This window comes from Coenobita brevimanus, chromosome 25, assembly GCF_032717465.1.
Source record: "Coenobita brevimanus isolate Jiangsu-jjx chromosome 25, ASM3271746v2, whole genome shotgun sequence".
NCBI classification, from domain to species: domain Eukaryota; kingdom Metazoa; phylum Arthropoda; class Malacostraca; order Decapoda; family Coenobitidae; genus Coenobita; species Coenobita brevimanus.
Window position 1 is genome coordinate 7,195,276 of NC_136978.1, and position 22,463 is coordinate 7,217,738.

The window sequence follows — 22,463 nt, forward strand, 5'->3', positions numbered from 1 at the left end:
TCCTGTCCTGTCCTATCTTATTCTATCCCAGCTTAACGTAACCTAACCTAGCCTCCCTTTTCATCACTTCTCCTCCTTTAACCTTGCCATCCCTTCTCGTCCATTCTTTTCTTTTCGTTTCTTTTCTACCTTACCACGCCCACTCCTCACGCCCGTCTTTACGTAATGTCTCCCTCCTCTCCCTCCTTCCACCCCACCCTCTTCTTCCTCTCCGCTCCATTCCAAACCTTCCTCCCATCCCCCAACCCACCCCCTCATCCATCCTACTCCTTCACCCTCTCCACTGCACCCAACTTCACCCCGCCCATTGTAACTCCCTCGGCTTGGAGACATCTTTCTTTAACTCTCGTTTCCCCAGAAGATTTTATTATATTTAGGAAGGACATCTATGAGCGAAGGGATTAATGAAGACAGATTCAGTCTCAGTAATACGGTATCTCCTCTAGAGCTGCGGTGGCTCATTGGGTAGCTTACTCGTCTGGCGATGCATGTACCTCGTGTTTAAGGTTAGATTAAAAGTCGTGGCGTTTATTTATGGTTGTATGCTTAAGAAAAAGAAAGTGGCATTGCATATTTGTGCCAACCGCGCGCTGCACGAGTAGATTTCACAATTTGCCCGTGGTTTGTCATAATTGTGGCATGGGGAGAGGTTAGTAAGCATGGCAGTATAATAAGAGTGATTTTGTAGTACATCTTTATTTTATCTGTATCTGAGAACGACTGCTAAAGTATTTTCTGATTCTTCTCATTTTCCCCCCCAGTAATTTTGGTACCAGTATTTAAAGATGGCACAAATATGGCATGTCGCAGATGTGGACTTTATATGAATTGTTATACAGTAGATATAATAATGCTGAATATCTCTGCTCTAGTATTAACGATATTCCCCAGTCTTTATTTTCTGTATTCCACAATCTGTACTTTCTGTTCCCCAGTCTCTGTATTTCCCATATTCCCAACTCTCTGCTTTGTGTGTTCTGGGTCTCTGTATTTCTTATATTCCTCAGTTTCTCCGCTTTCAGTATTTCCCAGCCTCTCTATTTTGCTATATTGGCCAGTCTACTCGTATGTCTTATCAGTCCCACCCACTCCCACCCACCCCCCGTCCCGGCCCTGCCCAATCGATTCTCCACGGAACTTAAAATGCCAAGCAGAGGGAGAGGGCACGAGGGACAGGTGTGGTAATGTAATTCCTTTAAATCCTAGTAGATAAATAGATAGATAACGGATAGGTAGATAGATGAATAGATATAGATAGATAAATATATATATTTAAATAGATAGATTAGAAAGATATTTTGGTTGATGGGTGGATGGATGAGTAATACGAGTAGGTATGTATATATATATATATATATATATATATATATATATATATATATATATATATATATATATATATATATATATATATATATATATATATATATATGTATATGTCTGTCTGTCTGTCTGTCTGTCTATCTATCTATCTATCTATCTATCTATCTATCTATCTATCTATCTATATATATATATATATATATATTTATATATATATATATATATATATATATATTTATATATATATATTATGTGTCCGACTCTGGGCAATGGCTTCAGGGCCTATTTCTCGGGGGCAGTTGCCTATCCCAAGGCCCAGTAGTCCTCCTACACCTCCACATGTCACCACTTCGGCGCTAACACCCACCGTCCTTATTGAATACATGCTAGGGCCGTCTCATTCAGGACTGGTGTATTGGTATTAGCGGGGGTATTTTTACGACATGTCGGCGGGTCTTATGGTAGATCAGTAAAGTCTGCTTTTTATGAAATTCAAATCCTTAACCTGTTCCCTGCCCCAGCTAGGATTTGAACTTGGGTCCGGTATATATATATATATATATATATATATATATATATATATATATATATATATATATATATATATATATATATATATATATATATATATATATATATATATATATATATATATATATATATATATATATATATATATATTATATATATATATATATATATATATATATATATATATATATATATATATATATATGCAGAGAGAAAAAAATAATGTACAGTAAGTCCTCTGAATCCTGGTAGATACTCGTAGATTAAATAAGGGATCGGTAGGTAGGTACATAGATGAATGGATAGATATGGATAATTATAGATAGATAGATAGCTAGACTGATTGATAGATTGATGGATGGATGGGTAATGGATAGATAGGTGGGTGGATGTATATATATAGATAGATTGAGAGAGAGAGAGAGAGAGAGAGAGAACATCAGAGTCATCCTACATATCCATTCACATATATGCATTCTTCAAATATTCAGTATGAGCGGTGGTTTTTAACGCCCAAGTAGTGACATGTGAAGGTATGTGTGACCCCGTCTGATGTTCATAGGAGGATTGCCGGGCCTCAGAGAACGAAATGTTAGTCTGTGTCAAGATTCGGTATATAAAAGTAAAAATAGGTAGATCAGTAAAAAGAATGAGCTGAAAATATGAATGTGTGTGTGTGTGTGTGTGTGTGTGTGTGTGGGTGGGTGGGCGGGTGGGTGAAATGTGGGCGTGGGTGGGGGTGAGCGGGTGGGGGAAGGAGGGGGGGGGAAAGGTCACGTCTCCCTTTACATAACCCTCCCAGTTCCCCTGCCCCCCACCCCGCCCCCTCTCTGTCCCCATCTCCTGCCCCCCCCTTCCCTTTGTGTGTGTGCTTGTACTGTCCTTCCCTTTGTTAGCTTAAACCTGTCCCTTTTAGCTCTCCTTGTCTGTCGGGCTGTCTGGTGAATGTCTGTCTGTCTGTCTGCCTGAGTGTATGCGTGTGGTGCATTTCTCACTCGCGTTTGTATGTCTGGGTGTTTTTCTGTTTGTCTTTCTAGTTCATTCATGCGTTTATTCTCTCTCTCTCTCTCTCTCTCTCTCTCTCTCTCTCTCTCTCACACACACACACACACACACACACACACACACACACACACACACACACACACACACACATTCTTGACTTTCGCTTATGGCTTTAGATCAGGTCAGTTTCACTAATATTTCCTAATCGGTCTCATGAATTTAAAAGTTCATGGTTACTCTCTTCACCCATCCTTTTTTTTTTTTTTTATCTTTCCTGTTGTCTGCAATGCCGGAGAGAGTGGGGGGTAGGGGAGAGCCTTACGTTTTGCTTTTTTCTTTTTTTTTTCTTTTTTCACTTTTCCTTCATTTAGGTAAGATCCTCAGCTTTATATGTTTTTCCCAATGAATTACTCTATCATGCATCATTAGGTTTCCTGTTATCTGCACTTCCTACATAGTCTTAAGTACTCCTTCCCGTCCTTCCCACCACATCCCTTACTCCTTCAACGTCTCCATTCTCCGTTGCTCTCCGTCCGTCCCGCCTCCCTTTCCTCCCTATAATCATCTCCCCGCAGCCTCCCAGCTCATCGTGCCATGTTTACAAAGGCACCTCCCAATCATTTCCTCCCCAGCTGCACCTCCTCTGTGGCCATCTTGTCTGGGGGTCATTTCCTGTGGCCGGGGCTCATGTGTGGACCTCTGTGTACGAAGTGGAGGCCCAGTAGCCAGAACAGGTCATAGACTGTTAGGAAAAACATCCCGGTTGTCGTAGTGTTTGTTAATCACTGTTGCCATCTTCATCACTGTTATCATTGTCGTCTATGGTTATCTTCTTCCCCTTCATCGTTATCTTCTTCGTCATCGTCATCATTATCGTCCTTATCTTCATCCGTATTCTCAGTATCAGTATCATTTTTATGCTTATCTTCAAGAACATGTGTGTGCCTCAATCTGACCAACTTTCCATTTGTATATCTTTTCACCTTCGAGGGTAGACACCAGTTGCGGTATATGAGAATACCGGGTGCTGACCCTGTTCATGTTTTTTTTTTTTTTTTTTTTTATCTTCTGAACCTGAATTACGACCCGATGAATGTGAGTGGACGTAAAATGATGTGAATGGACCTAATTAAACCTTACTGGAGCTGATGTGGCTTGATAGTACCAGATCAGCTAGAGTGGATCTGAGTGTCCTGGCAGCGCGAAATGATGGTCTTGAAATTGGCATCGTTTTTGTGTTCATATTTCGTTTCTTTTTTAGGAGATTTTTGCAGAACTCAAGGTTAGGTTAGGAGGATTTGAAAAGTAGTTAGGTTAGAAAGGTTATTTTAGGAAGGTGATTATGCTAGGAAGGTAAATTGGTGAGAGGATTTAGTTAGAATGGAGAAGTAAGTTAGGAAAGTGATAAAGTTAGGAAGGTGTATTTTATCTGTGTGCTGTTTCAGATTCTCTCTCTCTCTCTCTCTCTCTCTCTCTCTCTCTCTCTCTCTCTCTCTCTCTCTCTCACACACACACACACACACACACACACACACACACACTGCATATCTTGTGCTCCCTTCACGCCTTGCTCACTGCACCCACTCTCTCACTTTCTTTAATTTCTCTTACATAGTGCTTCATTCTTCTGCCCCCTCCCTCCTTCATCTCACTCTTTCTTTACTATTCTCTCACTCTTTCAGTCGGTGTTCTAACATGCAGTTATTCTCTCTCTCTCTCTCTCTCTCTCTCTCTCTCTCTCTCTCTCTCTCTCTCTCTCTCTCTCTCTCTCCTAATCTTCCATTTATTTTTGCTCTGCTAAAGCGCGAGCACACACACACACACACACACACACACACACACACACACACACACACACACACGCACGCACGCACGCACGCACACACACACACACACACACACACACACACACACACACACACACACACACACACACACACACACACAACACAGTCCTAGGTCAGTTATGAGTATCTTCTTGCAACTCACAAGGTCATTCTCTCTCTCTCTCTCTCTCTCTCTCTCTCTCTCTCTCTCTCTCTCTCTCTCTCTCTCTCTCTCTCTCTCTCTCTCTCTCTCATTGACTGCATTCCTTTCTGAGTATTGGTCTTTATCGCTCTCAGTGTCTATAATGTAACTTACTTTGCGTATAATTATGTTCGTATCTGTCTGTCTGTTATCAATCTATTTATTTTTCTATGTATATTTCATCTCTCCATCCACTCTGTGTGTGTGTGTGTGTGTGTGTGTGTGTGTTCATTATATTTCATCCCTTTTGTATCATTGTTCATATTGTTTGTTTATTCTTAATCAGTATTTGTATACGAGTTTATCAATATTTGTCTGTACCTCTGTCTGTCTCTATCTATCGATCAGTCTGTCAGTGTGTGTATGTATGTATGTATGTATGTATATTTCTATGTATGTATGTATGTATATCCATCTGTCTGACTGTCTGTCAGCTTCCGTTACTCGGTGGTATGCAGCTACTGTGTCCGTCTGTCTTAGTATTGGGTTACTGTTTGTCTGAAAAGCTGGCTTCCGTCTGGTGCTCTCTCTCTCTCTCTCTCTCTCTCTCTCTCTCTCTCTCTCTCTCTCTCTCTCTCTCTCAGGGATGATAAAAAGAAGACACACATAAACAGCGAAAGAAATGAAACGAGGGAAATCGGGAGGAGAATGGGAGAATAAGGTGAGAAAGAATAGGTGCCTAGGGAAAGAGAGAGAGAGAGAGAGAGAGAGAGAGAGATGGGTAAGAAATAAGAAAAAGTGATGATAATGACGAAGGAGAAAAGAGGAAGGAAAAAGGTAGAGGAAGGAAGGGAAAGGAAATAGAAGGAAGAAAGAGGAAGAGAAAAAACTGGGAGAATAATTAATATGTGGAGAGACGAGAGGAAGATAACTGAGAAAAAGAAGGAAAAGCTAATAGGAAAAACTGAAATGAATAAAGAAGAAATAAGAGATGAAAGAGGAGGAGGAAGTGAGAAGAGTTACAAAAAAAGATGTAGGACGAAGAAAGAGAGGAAAGAAGAAGGGGGGAGAGTAGGAAAGGAAGGTTAAGAGAGAAAGGAATGTTGCTGAGAGAGACAGTAATGAGAAGTGACATTTATAATTTTTCCTCTCTCTCTCTCTCTCTCTCTCTCTCTCTCTCTCTCTCTCTCTCTCTCTCTCTCTCTCTCTCTCTCTCTCTCTCTCGTGTGTGTGTGTGTCACTCATTCATCCCATTCACATCTCTTCCTCTTTTGTTTTGACCATATTCCTATTTCTTGATTATCCTTCTTTCACTCTGGTCCTTTCTTTACCACCCCTTTCTTACATTCCTTCTCGCTCCCCTGATGATCACCTCTTCCCCTCCCTCATTTTTCCTTCTCCCGTCCTTCATTCCCCTTCCTCTCCCCCTCCCTTATTTATTTTTTACTTGCTTTTCCCCCCACCTTTAATTTCTCTATTTCCTTCTCTCTTGATCCTTTCCCCTAAGTTTCTTATCCTCTTCCTCTCATCTCCTTTGCGTCTTGTCTCATCCTCGTTGCTGAGTCACTCCCTTAGACTGCTGTGGACAAGTCGGTCCACTTCATTAATTGTCTGCTCTTTTGTTCTATTTCCACCATGTCACCCTTCCCTTCATCCACTTCCTATCCATTCAATCATATATCTCATTCCCCTTCCATCCCTTTCCTCTTTCCTCTCTCTCGTCCCCTCCTCCTCTCTCCCCTCCCTAACACCTCTCCTTCCTATCTCCCCTTTCCTTTCCCTTCTCTACCGTCTCCCTCCCCTTCTCCCTACCCTTCCTTCAGACTAAAGCCATAGGGGGGTTAGGAAGAGGGTAGGGCGGATACAAGTCACAGAGGGTGTAACAGAAGACGATTGAATTAGACAGTTGCATGGAGTAGGTATTTGACAGTTGCGGACGGGCGTTAACTTGTGAGCCTCCACCCCACAAATTCGTTGATAGTGGCAGTCGGTGGAGCTACAACCCATCTCCCAGAGCTTCCCTCGAAATGCAGGACCAGCACCAAACCAACCGAACCACCAAATAGCGCTCCCCCTCCCTCCTTGCCCTCATTTCTCCCCTTCCCCTTCCTCCTCTTTTCATCCTCCCTCCCACATTCCCCTCCCAAAGTCTCCCCTTTCACCTCCCCCATCTCCCCTCCCCCCCTTCTCCTCCATGCTTCTCAAGTACCCCCTCTCACGACCTTGTTAACCCAGGAGAAAAACGGGACAGTCAAGGGGATTAGCGCGCCGTTCGTGTCTGCGACCCATTTACTCCTCTCAAGGCCCACTTTCGGGCTTGTTTTCGGGCGTTTGGGCGTAATGTTGGGGTGCCGGACATTGTTGGGCTCCCGTGACAGCTGGGGCGGACGGGCACGAGATGTGGGAGGGGTTTGGGGATGGAATGAGCGGAGATAAAGACTAATTGCGGCGCCTACTTGGGTTACCCTTCGTATTTGATTCGTTTTCTCTCATGGATGAACTTTAGCCCGCGCGTTTTTTTGTGTTTTATCGGGTTACTTTTTTTCTTTGCTGTTTTGTATTTTTTACGCACCATACGTGTAATTGACCTCGTCTTTTTATTTTTTAATTCACTCGTTATATATGTACCGTACAATATATATGTATATAGATAGATAGATAGATATAAATCGTATAATATATGTTTGTTCCGTGCTCGCTTAAAGGCCGCCGATGTCGAAAGGCCAGAAAAAAGTCATAACAGGGGAACCGATGGCCAAACTGAACTGGAAATTGTTTTATTCTTCAAGTTAGAAAATTTTAGCGTTACCTTGCTCTAAAAAAAAATTCGCAACAGTGCACCGTTTTTGTTGTATTACGGTAACAAACAGACCAACAAACATACAGAAATCTGATCGTTTTAATATAGATAATACAGTATATGTATTACACCGTGTAAACTTCGTACTTTAAATAAGTACATAAATAACAGAAAAAGTTGTTTATTACCAAATGTGAGTTATTCTTCCACTTGCACACTTCACAAAACATGATATGAGGACATATTTTTGACATTAATTGACTCGTTATTCACACTAATAGTTTCATTATCAGCATTAACAACCTTGTTGTTTACGTTTAATCTACAGTACATCATTAATTGCATTCGGTCGCATTTATTAGCAGCATTATTATCAGCAGTCGCGGTTTCATTTGCTGTAACTTCTGTTCATTTTTATACTTTTAATTACATAAATCGCTGAGTGTAATTTTGTGTATTAGTGCTGCTTATCGTTCTTGGCTATGCTACCCGAAGTATCATTCTCAGAATTCCTTTTCCGATTTCCCCCACGAAACTCTGCGGTGACGTTAGATATGGGTCTTAATTTTGCTTCATTCAGACGATTTCATGAAGCTCAGGAGACACTTTTCGAACTATTGGGGTTCTGTTATAACCTTCAATAAGCATTTTAGCATCAGTACGCCTTCCTGAGTTAAAAAAAAAAAAAAAAAAAATTGGCTGGAGGTAGCATTAATAAACTAAAAAATTCTTGTTGTGCCCCTAGGTTCATCTGGGCGTTTCTCGTACAGCTCACCCTCGTCCTTATGGTGGATAGGGAAGGAGTTGGAAGAGGGTTTTATCATCTGGCAACATAGCCTCAGATATCGGTGCCACCACGTGAAGGCGTCCCTGTCCAGTACCAAGACACAAAAGTGAAAGGGTTAAGTGGACAAGAGGTAGTGCAGTAAATGAAATAAAGGCCGGGGGTTCAAGTGGCACCAGGACATTGTTAATTGTGTTTTGGCCGCGTCACTGCAAGGGCACCGTTGCTCAAAATGGCCCTTGTTGAAATATACAAGTTGAGATAATAATGGAAAAAAAAGAGAGACGGGGAGGGGGGAAGATAATATTAGTATGACCTTTTAACTGGGATAATATATAAGGAAAATATTGTCAGAGAGAGAGAGAGAGAGAGAGAGAGAGTAACGGTGTGTGATGCGTGTGGTGGTGGTCTTATTGTAATAGTTAGCCTACTCTAATTCCTTTTTAGTGTTTGTGTTGTGTTAGGCAGGGGAGTGTGTGTGTGTGTGTGTGTGTGTGTGTGTGTGTGTGTGTGTGTGTGTGTGTGTGTGTCAATTAAGGAGGTGTGGGCGGCAATAAAACCCGTTGTAAGTAATTGTTTAAGGCAGGGGTGTGTTGGAGAGAGAGAGAGAGAGAGAGAGAGAGAGAGAGAGAGAGAGAGAGCTTTATCAGTAAGGTGTGAACTGCCCTCTGTTGACTCCTCCTCCTCATCCTCCTCCTTATAAGAACATAAGGAAATGAGAGAAATAGCCTTTAAGCCCATACCAGGCTCTTCACTTTCTTTTTGTTATATATCATTGGTTCTTTACATGACACGTTCCGCATGAGACTGAGGAGAACATTTACTTAAAACATTTACTCAGAATATTTACTCAGGAGAACATTTTCCGGCTAGTTTTTTTTTTTTTTTTAATATATTGAAAATCGTCTGGTGATAGCATGGATACAGAAAAATTCCTCCTTCGTACCAAAGCGGTTAACCTCTTGATACGGTGACGTCCCATACAGTACTTTTTTTTTTCTTCTTAAAGAGATGCTTTTCAGTATGGTGATGTTTGATGTAGCTTCATTTTGCTACAGTTTGCCTTTCTGTAGCTGAATAAAACCGTCAGTATTTAGTAAGAAAATTGTCAGTTTTTCGTTTTTCTTTTCTTTTCATTCCCATTCTTCATTAACATTTTCCCCTCCTCTCTTATCCATTCTTCTTCTCTGCCATTTCCTGGCCTTCTCCTTCTCTTTCTGCCACTGTCTTTCCTTCTCACTCACTCCCCCCCTCCGTTCCTCAGCCGCTGCCTTTAACTACCTCCCTTCCTCCCTTCCTTCCTTCCTTCTTTCCATCCTTCCTTCCTTCCTTCCTTCCTTCCATCTATTCTATTCCATTCCTCTCCCCTCCATTCTGTTTTACTTCCTTCCTCTCTCCACCATTCTTTTCTGCTCCCCTCCACTCCTCTCTAACTTCTCATCCTCCCTCCCTCCCCACCCTCTTCTTTCCATATCTCCTTTCCTCTCTCCTACCTTCTTACCTCCCTTTTCTTCTTCTTTCCTTTCTCACCTTCACCTTTCCTTCCCTCCCCTCCCCCATAGTCTCTTCTGTTTTAGTCCCCTTCTTTCCCTTCTCCTCCTTCCCCATCTTCCTTCTGCTTCCTTCCCCTCCCCTTAATTCCCTTCGCCCTTACCGTTTCCTTTCATTCTCCCCTCGTATTCCCTCGTCACTTCTTCGCGTTACCTCTTTCTCCCTTCCATTCTCTTCCCTTCCTTTCCCTTCCCTTCCCTTCGCATCCCATCCCATCCCTTCCCTTCCCTTCCCTTCCCTTCCCTTCCCTTCCCTTCCCTTCCCTTCCCTTCCCTTCCCTTCCCTTCATTTACCCTACTCTAAAACAAACAACTTCGAAGGACTAATAGATATGTTAATGTTTACTTTCCTTTGTTCTCTCCTCTCCTGCCCTCTCTCTCCTCATTTATCACCATTCTTTCCCCTCCTTTCTTCATTTCCCATTTCCTTCTATTGTCTGTTTTCTGTATTCGTTGCTCTCCCTGTCTTTGATTCATGAAATTGATAACATACTCATACACTACAACAAACAGCCTCGAAAGGGTCAGCAGATCTTTTTTCTGTTTACTTTCTTTTGTATTCGTTTGAAATCTCCTTTCTTCTTCTCCTCTCCTTTCCTTCCTTGTGCCACCTCGAATCCTCTCTTTTCTTCTCATTTCCATTCCCTTCGTTTCCTTCTTTTTCTCTCCCCTACGGTCCCATTAATTCTTCATCCAGTTCATCTCCTCTCCTCTTCCCTCTCCTCTCTCCCTTCCCCTCTCCTCCCCTACCCTACCCTACCCTACCCAGCCCTACCCTACCCTACCCTACCCTACCCTACCCTACCCTACCCTACCCTACCCTACCCTGCCCTGCCCTGCCCTGCCCTGCCCTGCCCTACCCTGCCCTGCCGTGTCCTACCCTACCCTACCCTACCCTACCCCATCCCACCCCACCACCACCGTTTCCTTGACTGTTTCATGTTTATTGACATTAATTCAAACTTAATCCCAGACCAGTAAATATCTCACCCTGTGTTTGCGTTGCTGTTTGTTTTGCGTGTATGTGTGTGTGTGTGTGTGTGTGTGTGTGTGTGTGTGTGTGTGTGTGTGTGTGTCGGGGGAGATACGTTTAGAGATGACGTGCTTCTATAAATGCTCGTGTGTGCCTGTGTTAATAGGTATATGACTGTATTTGCATAATGAGGTATGTGGCTGTGAAGGCCGTAAGAGAGAGAGAGAGAGGGAGTATACTGTGTGTGTGTGTGTGTGTGTGTCAAAATAAGATGTGAGATAAACTGTAAACTCGTGAGGTCAGAGGGCAAGTGCCGACCTCACTGCATGAGGTCATTCTCTCTCTCTCTCTCTCTCTCTCTCTCACACACACACACACACACACACACACACACACACACACACACACACACACACACACATCCCCAAACTTTCATCGATAAACACATATACACTCACGCAATACACAAACAAACTCCCTCTTTCATTCTTCATCTCTTGCATTCATCATCATTTTATTCAACTACAGTTTTCTTTCACTATGGGTTTGTATGTGTATTTCAGATGGTTATGTGAGGCTGACTGCCACACAAGGACAAAAATAAATAAAAATGAAGTGTAATTAAGGGGGAGGTCTGTAATTACCTTTTCCCCTTAGTTATATCAGCCAGTTATTTATAAAGGGGGAAGGGGCCTCATCACCAGGTCTCGTACTCTCGTTGGTTAAAGAAACTCCCTGACACCTCTTCCTTAGCGAGTTATTTTTTGGATATGGGTGGTTAATATCCTTTTGTACAGTACGTTATTTGTGCAGAGTATGGCGGTGTTTGAAGGATTTAGCCAACTTAGAAGAGGAGAGTAAGATGTAATAAGCAAAATAAATCGCTTAGGAGAAAGTGTTAAGGAGATTATGCACTTCAGACTGATGGCGTCCTACTTGGTCTTACTAATTCCGGACTGTTTTACTCAGCTCATGGATTGATATTTTAAACTGAAGAGGTTAAATGCATCTTTTTCTAGTCCCTTTACGCGAGACCATTCTTTAGTTGTATTGCTTAGTGTGGAGACAGCGAGAATGAAATAGGTAAGGACGTATATTATTGAATAGGTAAAGGGTTCAGTAAGCTAATATCCTTTTAATAATCTTGCCACCTCTTGACTGTTTTACACTGATTAAGCTTATGTGTTGTAGGGAAGCTTAGTCATAATATTTTTGAGTATTTTCCGTATCCGTTATATTCCATCATATATATTTTTGGCACCTTTAGGACACTTCATTCAAATTAGGTGATGTAGTCCCCTTCAGCCCAAGGACGTGTTGTGTATTGAGTAACGCATAGACGATTTCATTTGGCGTAGGAAAGAGCCCTCGAGGTGAAGGGGTCAGATATCACCTCCACCTGAAAAGACTACCTACGATTGCTCCTAAGCTGCTGGTATGTGAATGGCTGCGATATCTCCACAAAGTTGAATTTCCATTGAGCTCATATAAATTTCTAGGCCATCGTGTCTGTGTTGATGTCACTGTACTCTTTTCACTCTAAAATGGCGGGGTTGATTATTCGAAAGTGGGTGGTTTTTTAGTGGTTCTGGAGATTCCGCAGCATGCATTTATACATTTTTTTTTACATAATGTGTCATGCATATTACACCTATTCTCGTTTATTTTTTTAGATGTAATATCAACATAGTTTGCCTCATTAATGTATAGGATGTAAAAAAGGTGTAATGTACAAATAAGTAAATAAATAAATAAAGTCTGAGGAAGATGTGCTGTGAAGTCTTCCGTGCAGCTTAGAATAAGACTCAGTAGGTAGTTTTATCATGCCTTTGTTGTTGGCCTCAGTAGCCAGTGACCTTCATAGTCATGGAATGCGACCAGTGACTAGACACCATCCTTGGCTGGTGTTTATCTGTATTTGAATGACGTCAGGGACAGGAAAAACTTGCTAACAATAACTACTGCACATCATCATCATTATCTCCGACGCCTTCCTCATCCAATCTCACCCTGACTTCCTTTGGTTTTCTATGTATGTGCATTGATGTCGATACCACCAACGTATATGTGCCTCGATTCTGTTCAGTTATTCTGTATCTTACTCTTGTAGCCATTCGACATAGTTATATTGTTCATTATTACTTATACCACCCATCCTGCTTATGACTGAAGTTGTTTTAAAAGAGGTACAGTTCATATCCACTGCCTGCAACCTTGAAATTCTGTACTGCTTAGGCTTGACTCCCATACTATTGCTGACATTAACATTTTCACAGTATGGCCTATTAATTGTATTGTGTACGCATGAGTAATTAAAAAAATGCTGTATAACAAGGCGTAATTATACTTTAAGAAATAGTAATTAATATTATCAGGTGGAGAATAAATATTTCTTCAAGACAGTCAAAGAGGAAAGTGCCAGAAAGGAGAGAGAAAGAGAGAGAGAAGGGTAGGAAAGGGGGCAGCAGGCACAGGGAGGGAAGATGATTAGGTAGGGGGTGACAGAAGGAGAGGGGAGACAGACACATAACGGACACGAGGTGTGAATCGGGGATGACGGTGGTGGGAGGATAGATAAGGGTGGAAGTGATGGACAGTGGGAGGGGTGAATATGGGGGATGACGGTGATAGGAGGAAAAGGAAGGGGAAGGGAGGGCGATGAGAGACAAGCAGAGGTACGGGTAAGGAAGGACGATGACAAGGGGCGTGACAGACAAGGCTGGGGGAGACGTGGCAGTCAAGGGGCGGGGAGCGTGATAGACAAGGAGTGGGGGACATGAGAGACAAGGGGTGAAGGGTAAAAGACAAGAGGTGGGGAGTAACAGACATGGGGTGGGGGCGTGACAGGTTTAGAGTGGGAGACGTGATAGGCAAGGGGTAGGGAGTGAAAGAAAAGAGGTGGGAGGACATGACAGGGAAGGGGTGGGGCATGACAGAAAAGCGGTAGACGTGACAGACAGTGGAGTGAGAGAAGCCAGTGACATAGTGTGGGGAGGGGAGGGGAGGGGGGACGTGACAGACAAGGTGAGGGGGAGGGGAGAGAGGGGATGTGACAGACAGGGGGTGTGAGGAGAGGGTGACAGCTGCGTTCGTCCGCCAGTGACCATCGTTTCAATTTACAGCGGCTCACAAACAGCTAGCTTGGGTTACTACAGGCCTTGCCCTTTGTTACTCTCTACGGTGTTACTGTTGGTGCCTTCTGTTTTTTAGGGAAGGCTGTGTGGGTAGTGTTTTTTATTATTATTATTATTTTTTTTTTATTATAGTTATTGTTTCTGGTGATCATGGTTGTTGTCGTCATCATTATTTCTGTAGCTATTATTGTTATTTTTCCCTCCCTGTTGCCAAAGCTTTTTCTTTTCCTCGCTCTTTACCTACTTGTTTCTGTTCCTGTCTTGTTTTTAAAGTAGTACATGTACTTGTCTTGGGCTACTGCTGTCCTAAGCTATTCATAATGTTCCTGTCACTGTTACTGCTGCTCTCCCTGTTGTTGTTAGTACTGCTCCTGTGGTCCCTTACTCATTCCCCTTCCTCACTTCCCCATCTCTCTTAGTACTCCATTTTCATTCACTTTCCCCCTCTCTTCCCCTCGTCCCCTCTTCCTCTATCCCCCATCTTCCTCTCCCCCTTCATCCCCTCCCTCCTTTTTTCTTCCTCTTCCCTCTCCACAGCCTCTCCTCCTCCTCCTCCTTCCCTCGTCTTCATCCTTCCTATTTCCTCGTGCTCTCTTCCCTCTTCTACTTCTCTCCACCCATCCCACCCACTTTTCTCCCTCTCCCCTCCCTCCTCCCTCCTCGTACTGAAGGGCAGCTGAATGGGGTTGTTTAATATCTTGTATTGGATTGCCTGAAAAAACTAGTCGGACGCCATTCTGAGAGAGAGAGAGAGAGAGAGAGAGAGGCGGGGAGTGTGAAAATGAGAGGGTAAGAGGTAGAGGGATTGAGACAGAAGGGTACAAAAAATGAATTTATTGAGTAGCAGGCGGACAGCTGTGTGTATGGAGGCTGGAATGTGGTGGTGTGGTGCTGTGATGGATGTGCTGCTGCTGGTGTGCTGTGGTGGGAGCTGAAATGGGGTGTGATGGTGGTGGTGGAGTGGTGATGTTGTGGCATGGCATGTGATGGTGGTGTGGTGTGGTTTGGTGTGGTGTGGTGGGGCGGTAATGGTGTGGTGTTGGTTGTGTTGTGGCATGGTCTGTGATGGTGGTGTGGTGTGTGGTACTGGTCTTGATGTGGAGATAGTGGTGATGTGTCACTAACTGTAGCAGTGGTGGTAGTTATGGTAGTAAGGAAGGAACCAGTGATAGCAATGGTAGAGAAATGTTAAGGTACACTGGAAAGCAGTTTTGGTTGTGGACGATGGTAGTTATGGTAGTGGCGGTAATGGTAGTGTAATAAAGAGTAATCGTTGTGGTATTGATGGTAGAATGAGGCAGGATTGGTAGTATGATGCAGGTAATTGTAGTAGTGATGGTAGAATGAAGCAGGATTGGTAGTGTCATGTAGATAGTTGTGGTAGTGATGGTAGAATGAGGCTGGATTGGTAGTATGATGCAGGTAGTTGTGGTGGTGATGGTAGAATGAGGCTGGATTGGTAGTATGATGCAGGTAGTTGTGGTAGTGATGGTAGAATGAAGCAGGATTGGTAGTATGATGCAGGTAGTTGTGGTAGTGATGGTAGAATGGGGCAGGATTGGTAGTATGATGCAGGTAGTTGTGGTAGTGATGGTAGAATGAGGCAGGAGAGGTAGAATGGTAGTTGTGTTTATAGTGGTAATGGTAGGAGTGACAGTGGTACTTCAGGTAATGGTAGACTAGTAATAATGGTTGGTAATGGTAGACTAGTAATAATGGTAGTGGTAGTATGGGAGTCGATAATGGTAGGGATGGTAGCAGTTCTGGTCTGAGGGTAGAAAGTCTGAGTCATTATGTTGTTACTGAGAAAGTCGAACAGAAGTCCTTGTTTGGAGAGAAAGAGAGAGAGAGAGATTATGTATATTGGTGAATACTGTATACTTTGTGTGTGTGTGTGTGTGTGTGTGTGTGTGTGTGTGTGTGTGTGTGTGTGTGTGTGTGTGTGCGCAAATATGGTAGGGTGTGCATCCCTAGACATATAAGGACCAGTCTTTAGTCTGTGTCTACATTTTCCTGTAATGAAGAGAGAGAGAGAGAGATTCAACAAACAAAGGTACCACACGGCCTTTTTTCAATACAATCATCACTTCACCTATCTTTTAACTTACCATAATCTTCTGAAGACTGTCCCTTTATTTACAACAATACACACCTCAGTCCTTTATCATCTCTCAGTATTCTTGGTGTTTCTCGATCTCGCAGTTGTAGACTTTCTGTTGTGGCCGAAGCCTTATTCCCTCCTTTAGCAAATTCTCTTCAGCTTCTCTTCACTGCAGTGTTGCATCCACCCCTCTCCTGTTGCTGTTTTATTGGGCAGTGCTGTTTTGAACTATTTTCTCGCATCCTTTCCTAATTGCGACGGACATCAGTACCTGTCTATCTACTCACGGACATGCAGTACCTGTCTATCAACGCACTCACCTTTCTTATGTTCAGTGTAGAGTTAACCGGTATACTCAGTCCTCCATGTACACAACTGGTCAACTCAGGGTCTGTCTTCATCAGTCGGCTTTTCTCTCTGCCTGTGATCTCCATTTTTCTGAAAGCAATAATACGTCCAGGCATCTCGAAGTGAATGAATTTTGATTGGCTCTTTATTCAGTTTTCCAGTAAAGGATAGCTTTTTGCAAGGTTCCAGTCTTTAACCCTTTATTTTTATTTATTTATTTATTTGTTTATCTAATTATGTATTTATTTATTTATTGCTTTACAAATCACAGTTAGGAGGATGATATTTAAAAGAACTTGTATAAAGATGAATGCGATTAAGTCCGGATAGGATGGATAGGGCATGAATAATGGTGAATAGAGTTGGTATAGGTAAGGGTAGTAATTCAGAGGCTTATGTAAAAATAAATAGGGTTTCGATGGTTTAGGAGGGTTTATATGAAGGTCGGTACGGCAAGGAGAGGACAGATGGAGTGAAGAGGAGGTGAATAATGGTGAATAGAGGTGGGATAGGCGGGGTTAGCGCATTAATGGGAGCCTGGATGTTGGTGAATGGGGTTGAGATGAAGAGTGGCGAATAAATGGGTGAAGAGTGAGGGTTTGACTTGTGAAATGGGGGTGGTGGGTGAGAGAGATGAGGAAGGAAAGGGGGAGAAGAGAGGGTGGAGGGTGGAATGAAAGTAGAAGGATGGAAGGAAGCAAGTAAAGAGAGAGAGAGAGAGAGAGAGAGAAGGAGGAGGAAGAAAAGAATAAAGGGGAGGTGAAAATCGACAATAAATACGAGACACACACAGACTATACATAATCGACGCAGGGAGAAAAATGAACAGGGAATATAGGGGGGGGGGGAGAGGGCATGAGAAGAAATATTAAGGACATCCATTGACTATGCAAAATCGACGCAAGGCAAAATAAAAGCGAACAGGATACAGAGAAAAAAATAAAATGAAATACTAGGCACCCACTGACTATGCATAATCGACGCACGGAAGAATAACAGTGGATAGAATGTTGAAAAAAAAAAAAGTAAAAAATAAATTGTGAAGAGACAGGGTTGAAAATGGGGGGAGGGGTGACTCGGCGATGACGTGGCAGGCGGTGATTGGCTGTCCTTACCTGTCCGCGGGTTGTGATTGGCTGGCGTTATCATAGTGTTATACTGGTAAAAAAATGCTTCTCTCTCTCTCTCTCTCTCTCTCTCTCTCTCTCTCTCTCTCTCTCCTCCTCCTCCTCCTCCTCCTCCTCCTCCTCCTCCTCCTCCTCCTCCTCCTCCTCCTCCTCTTCTTCTTCTTCTTCTTCCGCTTCTTCTGATTCGTCTTGGTGATGGAGGTGACAGAGAGGCAATGAAAATGGTAATACTTTGTTTATTTAATGTTCTCGCTTGGCTGACTCTATTTAGTAGCATTTTTTGTGTGTGAAGGGATGATAATGAGAGGAGGAGGAAGTGAAGGGAGGAAAGAAGTGGAGAGAGAGAGAGAGAGAGAGAGGATGATGAAGATAAGAAAATGAAAAAAGGGTGATGAAGAAAATAACGATTGATAATGATCTGATGATAGGAAGGAGGATGAGAATGAAAGATCGAAGATGAGGGGAGAATGAGGAACTAGGGAAGAAGGAGGGAAGGAGTTAAGTGAAGAAGGGGGGGAGGAGAAAGGAAGGGAGAGAGTGAAATGAGAAAAAGAAAGATTTGAGAGAAATGAGGGAGTAAGGAGGGGTAATGAGGAAGGAAGAGCTGTTAACAAGAAATAACAGAAAAAAAAAATGGTGGACGGAGAGAGAGTGAGTGAGAGATGAACCTGTAGAATGTGTTTATGTATAGGAGCTTATGTACTACCTGTGTGTGTGTGTGTGTGTGTGTGTGTGTGTGTGTGTGTGTGAAGAAGCCTTGTTTATTGCGGCCATAACTTGACATTAGGGGCTTGTATGGGTGGTGTATGAGGGTGTATGGAGTAGTGTGGTGTATTGTGGAGGTGGCAGTAAATGAGGTGGTGTATGGTGGTGGTAGTGGTGGATTTTGGTGGTGTTAGACTAGAGGGTTCTATATGGTGAGAGTGTGTGGTGGTTGTGATGAGGGCGTATCTGTGGTGGTGGTGGTGTATGTGTGGTGTTGGTGGTGGTGTATGAGGGTGTATGTGTGGTGGTGGTGGTGGTGGTGTATGAGCATCTGTGTGTGGTGATGGTAGTGGTGGTTTATGGTGCATGTGATGGTGTAAGATGTAATTTGTCTGGTGGAAAAGAATGGTGAAGAGGGTGATGTACAACTGACTCATCATCATCATCAAAACCACCTCCATCTTCAGTTTATTTATTACCACTGCCTCCACCATCATCATCAAATTCTTTCATCACCATTATCATCACAACCACTTCCGCCGTCAGTTTTATTATTACCGGCTACCCCATCATCATAATAATCATCATCATCATCACTAAATTCTTTCATATCTTTCTCTATTCAGCTGTCGACCTCTCTCAGCCCGGCCTAATACTGATTGAAGGTTAATATTAAAAGCTTCTGTAGGAGGGATGGTGATGAAAGGTGGCGTTCTTGTAGAGCTAGAAGGTTCCTTAGCACTTCTTCCTTATTGGTTTATTTTTGTATGATATTTTGTTAATATCTTCTCGGATTATATATTTGCAAACTGACTTACTTGTTAACATTTACCTTTTTTTTTTTTCATCTGTTGTGGAACCTTAATTAGTTTTTTATGCTTATGTATATACATTTTTTCACATTTTTACTAGTTGTGCACCTCTTTATGGATGACACCTGTTTATTTGTTTACGTCTGTTGTGTCCATATTTACCTTTGTTTACCAGTTATTTACCTGTTTTCCTGTTACCTCTTATTTACCAGTTTTCTCTTATCAGTTGTTTACCTGGTATTTGTCAGTTTTGTCCTGTTTATAAGTTATTTTATTGTTATTTGTCAGTTTTGTCCTGTTTATAAGTTATTTTCTTGTTATTTGTCAGTTTTTTCCTATTTATCAGCTATTTTCCTGTTATTTGTCAGTTTTTTCCTAGTTATCAGTTATTTACCCGGTAATTTGTCAGTTTTTTCTTATTTATCAGTTATTTACCTGTTGTTTGTCATCTGTTTATCGTAATTACCATTATCTATCTGTTAATTATCAGTTATTTTACTTATTTAATTTTTAAAATTGCTGTTTACCTGTTTTTTACCGTTTGTTTACCTTGCACAGGTGTATGTGGCGATGTTTGCTGCTCTCCACACTACTCGCTGCCCTCATAGTAAGTCTTCATACATCTGTTTACACGTGTATAACTATAATTGCCCGTTTTTAATTATGTTTACGGTTGTTTACATTATCGTACCAGTTAACACTTGTTTATACTTATGTTCTCAGTAGTTTACCCTTGTTTTATATCGTACATCATCCTGGTTTACATTCTACTTCATCCTTCAATCATGTTTTATGGTTGTGTTAACTCTTATTTATATCATAGATAATTTTTGTTGATTTTTTAGTTTTTTACATTTACATATTCTCCAGTTCATCTGTGGTAATATTTGTATGTATAAATATTTACATTAGTTCCTTTTTCTCCACAGTTAATTGTCGTTTAACCCCGTACTTAGTTGTTTACATTATTTTATACCCCAGTGCACACTTATTTGTTTACATTTATTTACACGTTTTGTCACAGGATACACTTGTTTACATTACTCGATTTCGGTGTTGTGTATATTTAATTGTGTTTTATGCATTTGTGTATGTGTTCATTGTGGTGGTGATGACGATGATGAACTTTCTCCTCCCAACTCTGGCCTCAACATTCTTTCTCCTCCTCTCTCCCCTGCCTCCTCCTCCCCTCCTCCCGTAGCAGGTGGTCCCATACACTATCCAGGGATTACGTCTGGCCTCAGTAATATCCATCCCTCACACACACCCTTCACACCATACCCTGCCACCCCTACCTTGCCCTGTCTTGCTTTGCCCCCCCCCCTTCCCTGCCACCCCTCTGCCCTGCCCTGCCCCGCGATATCCTGCCCTGCCATCTTCTATGCCCGATCTTGCCTTGTCACCCCCTCCCCCTACCCTAACCTGCCATTCCCTTCCCTGCCTTTTCCTGCCCTGCCCTGTCTTGTCTTGCCGCCCCCCTACCTAACCCTGTCCTGTCCTTCCCTGCCACCCTTTCGTCTTGACCTGCCCTACCTTGCCACCACCGGCCCTTCCCTGCCTTGCCACCCCCTGTCCTGCCCTGCTCTGCCTTGCCATCCACTGCCAACCCCCTCCCCTGCACCGCACTGCACTACCTTATCTTGCCCTGCCTACCCTACCCACCCTGCTGTTCCTACTCTGCCTCGCTTTACTCTGGCCTGCCCTGCACTGCCCAGTCCTTCCCTGCCTTACTCTTTCTAACCCTGTCCTGCCTTCCTTACCCTTCCCTGCCCTATCTTGCCCTGCCGTGCCCTGCCGTGTCATGCCCTGCCGTGTCATGCCCTGCCCTGCCTGGCCCTGCTGTAGACTTTCCTGAATGTCCTATCCTTTCCTGTCTTGCCCTAACTACTTGAATCTCTCTCTCTCTCTCTCTCTCTCTCTCTCTCATTAGCAAGTCAAATGACAGTGAGGGAATGTCGATGATTGAGAGGAGAATTTAAAATGACTTGTGTGGACATTATTTAGAGAGAGAGAGAGAGAAAGAGATTGTAGTCCCCGTGTGTGTGTGTGTGTGTGTGTGTGTGTGTGTGTGTGTGTGTGTGTGTGTGTGTGTGTGTGTGTGTGTGTGTGTGTGTGCGCGCGCGCTGTGGTCAAGTACAGTAAGAGGTTGGTGGTTTTATATCTTAGAGGCTCACATTCTTCCTGTCTCATTTGTCTGACTTACACACACACACACACACACACACACACACACACACACACACACACACACACACACCTCCCTTTCCCTTAACACTCATCTTCTTCGTTAGTCCTTCTTCCTTCTGAGACCTCCCTTCTTCCTCTGTTTTATTCCTCCCTTCCTCCACCCTCTCTAGCCCTTCTCCCTTCTCTCTTCCTCCATCACCTCTTCCTTCCTACTACCCTCCGTCTCTTTCATCATCGTTTCATCCTCCCTCCATCCTCCTTTCCCTCTCCATCCTCCTTCCGTCCTTTCTGCCCCTCCCCTCCCCCTTCACTGCTCCTCCCTATTCAGCATAACTAGAATAGGCCCCCTGCCCCTTTCATTATGACCACCTGTCACCTCTCTCTCTCTCTCTCTCTCTCTCTCTCTCTTCTCTCTCTCTCTCTCACACACACACACACACACACACACACACACACACACACACACACACCACAACCATATCATCAACATCATCACCACCACCACCACTACAGACATTCCCTTCCAGGTTCGTACTTAGTCAGCTTGGGGAAGGGTTAATTCTGGCTGCCACTCATCCGCCTATAAAGTTCTTCCCTGTAGTGTACCTTTTGTGGACTACTGTAATCACTCCTTATCTGCCATGAATATTTGTTGGATTGGATGTGCGCTTTCGATGTATTTATAAGATCGGGGGGGAAATCTGCATTACGTAACAGACTCTTATGGTGTATTTTTAGCCTATTATAATCGTTTGGCAAGAAAATAATAGTAAAATAATAGTAATTGCCAGTAAAATAATAAATAGTAAATAATAGTAATTGGCAGTAAAGTAATAAATAGTAAAATAGTTGTTTCGCTGTGAGGGGATTGATGGTGACAGTAACTTTTTCCAGGCTTAATGACTCACTCTCACTTCATTGAAATTGTTTGCCATCAGCTGGAATAATATACTAGAGAATACAAGACCGTAAAGGGTAAGGATTTATAGATATGTTTATTTGCTATTTGTTTTTATATATTTGTTTATTTATTTGCTCTCTGGACCCTATCTCACCGCATCCTTTGGTGGGAAAAGAGGTATGGATGATGATGATGATATACGGTATATTTTTTT

General features: G+C 42.8%; 1 protein-coding gene across 1 annotated transcript in view; it reads left to right on the forward strand.

Annotated features, from left to right (window-relative positions):
* The window catches only part of LOC145393698 (papilin-like), a 131,508-nt gene that overhangs the window by 8,019 nt on the left and 101,026 nt on the right, over positions 1-22,463 (forward strand). The window lies entirely within an intron of this gene.